Source organism: Lepisma saccharinum, chromosome 7, assembly GCF_977018435.1.
Source record: "Lepisma saccharinum chromosome 7, izLepSacc3.1, whole genome shotgun sequence".
In the NCBI taxonomy this organism is placed as follows: domain Eukaryota; kingdom Metazoa; phylum Arthropoda; class Insecta; order Zygentoma; family Lepismatidae; genus Lepisma; species Lepisma saccharinum.
In genome coordinates, this window is record NC_139235.1 from 38,794,727 (window position 1) to 38,801,337 (window position 6,611).

The 6,611-nt window shown below is 33.9% G+C and overlaps 1 long non-coding RNA gene across 2 annotated transcripts; it reads right to left on the bottom strand.

Annotated features, from left to right (window-relative positions):
- Positions 1–581: 581 nt before the first annotated feature.
- Positions 582–5,184, bottom strand: LOC145990199 (uncharacterized). Of its 2 annotated transcripts, none has more exons than XR_014441946.1 (4): positions 5,087–5,184; positions 2,960–3,097; positions 2,329–2,455; positions 582–712 (listed from the first exon to the last, which is right to left on the bottom strand). It is a non-coding gene; the product is annotated as an uncharacterized LOC145990199 (long non-coding RNA). The 2 variants fall into 2 exon arrangements; XR_014441947.1 differs by lacking the exon at positions 5,087–5,184 and adding an exon at positions 4,748–4,909.
- Positions 5,185–6,611: the final 1,427 nt, after the last annotated feature.

Here is a 6,611-nt window from a genome sequence, read left to right on the forward strand (position 1 = left end):
AAATACATTTCCATAATGAGACTACTTTGTTAGTACAATAATTATTATTACTTAAATTAGGAAATATTACAAAAATATCTGTAATTGAACTGAAAAAAAATAATTTCACTTCAAGTTCCTCACAATGCAACAAGTAAATCACAAATTGCACTCATAAACACACACAATACTATAATAAGCCGAAGTTTTTCTGTAGGCAAATGATGAAAAGATTCTCTCTCCTTGACCACATGAATTCTACAAAAGTCTGAGAAGTTCCTAGATCTGACTTTATTCTCATCTTCAGGGTAAAGGTAAAGAAGTAATTCTAGCCTGAAGATAGTGGCATTATTCTCAAAAGTTCAGAAACAGTTGCAGAACCCACTTGATCGATAGCCCAAGAGAATCAATTCAACATAAAAAATTAATAAATAAATAAGTAAAATAAGATTTTAAAAAACCTGGATTTTACTGACATTACTACCAATCTTCCATCCCTGCTATTGGTGCAATCCTCAAATACTTTTCAGTTTTAAAAATGGAATTTTCAAATGAGATATAATAATTCAAATAATATAAATAATTTATTCTAATCAACCAAGTACATAATTATAATTTACTTTTTATTTATTTTCACTTTACACTTGTTTCTTTGCATTTTGTCAAATAATTACTACATTGCACTTGTGCTTTTTTCTTCTTAACTTAGGACCCTTCTGCTGGATTAAATCACCTGGGAAGAAGAAATATACCATTAAGGAATTTGATACAAAACCAAATGCTATTGCAGCAGCATAAATTTAAAATTTCATTAATTCTCAAGTAACAGAATAACATTGTCAAAGGTGTTCAGTGGTGCGTAAGCTCAGTAGTAGTTTCCCACTGATACAGTTCCCTCAAAAAATAAATACATATGTGGAAAGGTGGCAGAAATTGTCACCATTCCATGAAGGCACATGGTTCCACATTATCTACTGGCTACAGTGGAGATGATGTGATCAGTACCATGTTTCAGCTGTCTCACCCCCTCCCTTCCCAGTTAGCCATAGAGTAAACTAATTTGAAAAAGTAACTATACTAACTTAGCTACTAAGCCAGCCCTGGTTTATTTCAGTCTGTAGAGCAATGACATGGTATGCCAAAGAACTTGGTTTGTGTCCTGGTCAAGCCTGAATTTTCTTTGCAAAAATTTCTACGCAGTACATCTCCTATGTGAACCATGACAATCCAGTTAGTTGGGTGTCTTTACTGCCATGAGACAATTGAAGTCTGCATTATGTCAGTTCAAAACAAGAAGAGAACTTCTTATGTGCGTTTTTGCAAGTTTTCATTTTCAGTGTCATTACGAGTATTATTAAAGTGGTTAACAGAAAACAAAACTAAAATTCAAAAAAGCAATGAAACAAGAAATGGAGATACAATAACATGCTGTACTGTAGCCTGCATGTTGAAATGCAATCATGAAAATATATATTCCATATTTGTTTTTATTTGTAAAATGACATATATCATCATTATCATCATCAGTATTCCACCACGTTTTCCACATTTTTAGAGAAGTTTGCAGATTTCATCCATATATTTAATAGAAACATAATCCATATTTAATGGAAACATTGTCTCCACTTAACGTTTCATGAAATTTAGTGTATAGCTGTGGTAAATTATGGTATCACAGCACTGGTGGGGCCCAACTTCCACATTGCGCTGTGCCTTCATGTCATGGTGCATGATGGGCTTTACCTTACTTCCGTTCCGTGTGTGCCAAATCATATGGTAAACCCAGTACTGCATTCAGTGTTTAAACCATTCATCTTTTAGATCTAAGAGACAATACTAAGATGAGAAATGACCAATATTATGATTAAATAATAAATGGTACAGTGGGATGCACAAGTATTGGGTCAGCAAATTGTCCATAACAATTTTCATTCATATTTCTCTTGCTTCTTTCGTGTTTTTAGGGACTGACCTTTTATGTATGCAAGTGCTGGTGTAGAAATTTTCAGCAGCTTGTTTGACATTTTGTTTCATTTTTTTAAGCACTCATTTCGTAAAACAAGGGCAATAAACATGGCGATGGACAATTTACTTTGCAATTCTTATGCATCTCATTGTACAACAAACCACATCCATACTGACAAGAAGACTCAAACTCTGAATGTTTGGTGATTAAAGTATGGGTTTAGCACTAAAACCACATTGCCACTGACCCAACCACCTGTTTTATGCACTGAATTGATGTGAATATTTCAGGAGAATTAAAAATATTTGAACTACAAATTTGGAGTTTTTTAATTATTATGTGAAAGTTTGTGCAGTGTTCCATTCACACATGATACAACATACCTTTTGCCAAACTCCAATGTGTTGCATGCTTGAAATGGATACTGATATAGCATTTAGGAAGCCAAGCATTCTATCAATCCTTGCTCAATTGAAAGCATAATTTCCATGCATTCTATTAGGGACGATCCTGTAATAACAATAATAAATTTAAGAATCTCATTCAAAATATCAAATATATGAACAAACAAAAAAAACAACTTGCATTCAATACACGTAAGGGTTATTTCAAAGAATGTCAATTGGCCCACTTTTAAGGAAAGCCCACTCTGACCTTAAATAGTTACAGGAGTTTGTATGATAAATTGGCAGCATTTTTTAAAAAAGTAGGCCCTGTGTGTTAGTATCAATTCAAGTAATTGTTCAATTCCATGACCCACTCTTTCCACATACAGCCATTCACATGGGAAGTAAAGGTAAAGGGATTGAATAATAGTTGTCAGAACACAAGATTGAAAACTTTCAATAACCTTTACCATGATTTATTTTATTTATCTTTCAAGCTAACTTCCAACCATTGAGTGAGTAACATTTCAAATTTCTTATAAAAACTTATTGGATCCATTTCTAATGGGAGGAGGGGTGGGTATTTTGTTGCTTCAGGTTCTAGTTGAAAACATGAAAAGCAACTTACTTGTGGATCTTGTCCAAAAGAGGTTCCAATGCAGTTTCTAGGACCTCCCACAGAAATTTCACAGCTCACTACCCATTGGCACAGTTCTTGGCATATCTTTTACTTTCCAGACTTAAAATCAGAATTTCTCATAAAAACCTGTAATTAAATGAATTTTGAGCATGAAAACCATAAATTATTAACAATTTTGAACAGGTTTAAACTTAATGATAACAATCAAACCATAAATTACCTAAATCTACTGTATTAAACTTATATTGTGTCATTGTTTTGATTACTAGAACTTTAAATCCAAATTTTGTCCAAAATTGCAATTCTTGCGAGAGAAAAAGAATTTTAAATCAGTCATAAGATACCTAATTACAGTTAAATATGCATGAATGCTAATTGTTGCAGTCATAAACAGTTTAAACTTGAAGGGAAATACAAAATAACACCAAGAACTAACATCTTTCATGTCAGTACCACTCAGTTTTTATGTAAAAGTGTCATTCTTGGAAAATGCCGCAAAACCGAAGGAATTTTGAATTATTACAAAAATTTTGCTTTTACTTCACATTATTTGCTTAGAACTAGCAGAAGGATTTTAAGTGGATGCTCAATATGTTATGGAACATCCAAATAGTTAATATTAGTGAAAATCAATGTTGCCATCTTATTTTTTTAGAAAATTCCTCAGTGTTCCGCAGATAAAAATTTCTAAGTTTCAATTTTGTTTTCACATACAAAGTTAAATATAACACCTCCAACTTGTGTAAATGTACACTATTATAATTACTCATAAATTTGTATTTTTAACCATTCACTTGACATTTTGTCAAAATTATGTAATTCTACTTACCTAAATACAAAATTATGAATAAAATGAACAATATTGGGAGACCAGTTCTTCATTTATAAATCTCCCATGGGATTAAATACTTCTCAACAGATAACCTTAGCTAGATCAAAATATCTTTACTCTGATGGGGTCTAGAACCCAATATTGAATTTTACTATAATTTTGGGACTTTCAGATAAATTTCGGCTAATTTCCATGATTTTTTTTTCAGTGTACAGGATAAGTGAAGGAAGGGGACAATTGAAGCACACCGTGTCATTTTTTTCCCGTAAAGCTTTTAAACCCTTCCCTGGAATTATTTATGTGTGGAGGTTCAGGATTAACAGTATCATTCAGTCACTACTGATGAAATCCATACAATTTCAGCCAGTACTTTTAGGCTGTTATGCCAGATGAATAGTTAGGTACCCTTGACTTTCTGTACCACCAAGTGAAAGTTTTTGCATTTTTTATAAAGATTAAGTTGTTTATGTAGCTTTTCTGCTGTTTTTAGCTCAGGGAAATGAGTTATGGTGAAGTAAAGTACCTAGTTTCCTTAGCCAGAAGCAGGGAAGCTCGAAGGCTTTGTGCAAGTGCACCCAAAATATTAATAATAAAAGTCAATAATTGAAAATAAATATTAATTTTACATTTTAAATGTATTATAAAATAAAGTAAATCAAACACGAAGGACTTAAAACTCACAAAACCAAAATAGAAGTGTAACTATTGTTAGTAGTGCTAAGTTTGGTGACGTTATCATTTGCACGTATTTTAAGCTATTTGAATGTGCATACACCAATTTTGACCAATAAAAAGTTGCGAAAGTACTCCGAGATAGGAGGTTTTTAATTTACGTGAGCTGTGGTTTGGGATCAAATATCGCGGTTGTTCGTGCTTTCCGCGCTTAGAAGCACATTCTATATTACATAAAACATCAAAACCTGTCAAGTAAGAAAAAATTGTACCTCAGAGACTGTTACTAAACATTTCTACCATCCGTAACTCGGCTATTGCAAGTTTCTGCTTTCAAAAATTTCTGAGTACTACTTGTAAACAACAGACACGCACTTCATATATCGTTTGTATACTACCTAATGAAAGTGACCGGTATTTGCAATGTGGTACATGTGATAAAGACATCGATGAATTTATATCTTCCACTACACAAGCAAATTGAATAAATGCACGTGGTTTTGGCTTCGTTGCATAGTACAGCAGTATAATAATAATAATATAGCACTAATAAACTGTGTTACAATGAATTTTCATTCCATTATGTTAAAAAATAAAAACATTATACGTACCTTGAGTTATGTAGATTTACTTTCCACGCAGGCATTCGAAGTACAACCATCGATAAAGAAGCACAACACAGCAACAAAAACATACGCTTCGGCCATGTTGGCCTGTGAAAGTTGACAAGCGACACAAATGCGCATGCGCGGCTTGGTCTAAAACGGTATGGAAGTATTTCCGATTCCACGGTCGAGTCCGTAAAATTTTTACGGTAGGATGTATTAAATTTCACGGTAACTTCTAACAGTGTGTACATGTAGCTATAGTCGGAAAGAAATACAAACAGTGCGCTACGACGCCAGAGGTCCCGGGTTCGAATCCCGGCTTGGGAATGAGTGTTCTTTGTGAGTGTCCCTCAGGCCCGTAGCCAGGAATTCTTTGTAGGGGGGGCGAAGTGAATCCTAGAGGGGGCAAATTTTTAATATATTGTGTCGCATTGGCAGATATAACAGGGTACACAGAGGCACTTGCCCCCTTCCCCAAAAGAGATAAGTAAGAGAAAAGGGATGATATCTTGAAACTGCAACGAACAAAAGAACTTCGAGCAACATCAAATAGCAACATTTCGATAATGACCTTTCCAGATTGCCAAAGAATATGAAGTTTAACATAAATACCTAGGTAGGCTAATAGGGACTGTATCTACTTGATATTTACAGGTCGATAATGTTAATAGATGATTAATATGCACCAACAACTTTGGGGCTCTCTGCAGAACTGATTAAGGGAGCCCTTTATAAATCATGTTTCATAATGATTCCCTCTAGTTTCCAGTATGCAAGATTTTTACGCACAAAGGAATCTAACGAGAATCCAACAACACCATTGTGTTGTGTTATGCAAGAAAATAGAATTAATTAAATAATAATGGTTACATATTACCTACACTTTGATGAATTGTGTAAAAATTTGTAGCTAATACACTTTTTTTGTACTTGCTAAAACATTAAAACATGGGTCCCTTAGTCCACCACTGACTCTATTTCTTTCAAAGGGGAGACTCTTGCATCACTACAGACAACGTTTGCCTACTGGTTACGTTAATCATTTTGCAAAATATTGTGTGAATTATATTATATTATAGTTGAAATACATGTGTTTGACACCTGACAAACAAATAGGAATCCCTTGATTGATCAATGACTTCTTGGATTACAGTGTCATCATTAATATTTCATATTAAGTTTCATAGAAATAAATTGTTTCATAGAGATCGTTTGGCTCCCAGGGCTGACTCCTGCTGCCCCATAGCTATGGATCTGAACTTGGACTATAAAAACAGCAGACACTGCGAGCGAAGCGAGCAAGAAAATTTTACGAAATGTTTTTTTTATTTGTATCAAATTTAAAATCGAGGGGGACAATTGCCCCTCTGTGTCCCTTGAAAGTGCCCTTGGCCGTCTGGTAGAAAAATGCAAGGAACACGTAAAAACTAATTCCATTATGTCCAATTGTCCTGCTATTCTTAGATTCTCCTAGTCTTGTTTTTTTACTTAAATGTTTGCTTCCCCTAGAATGGACTTCTGTCCAAGG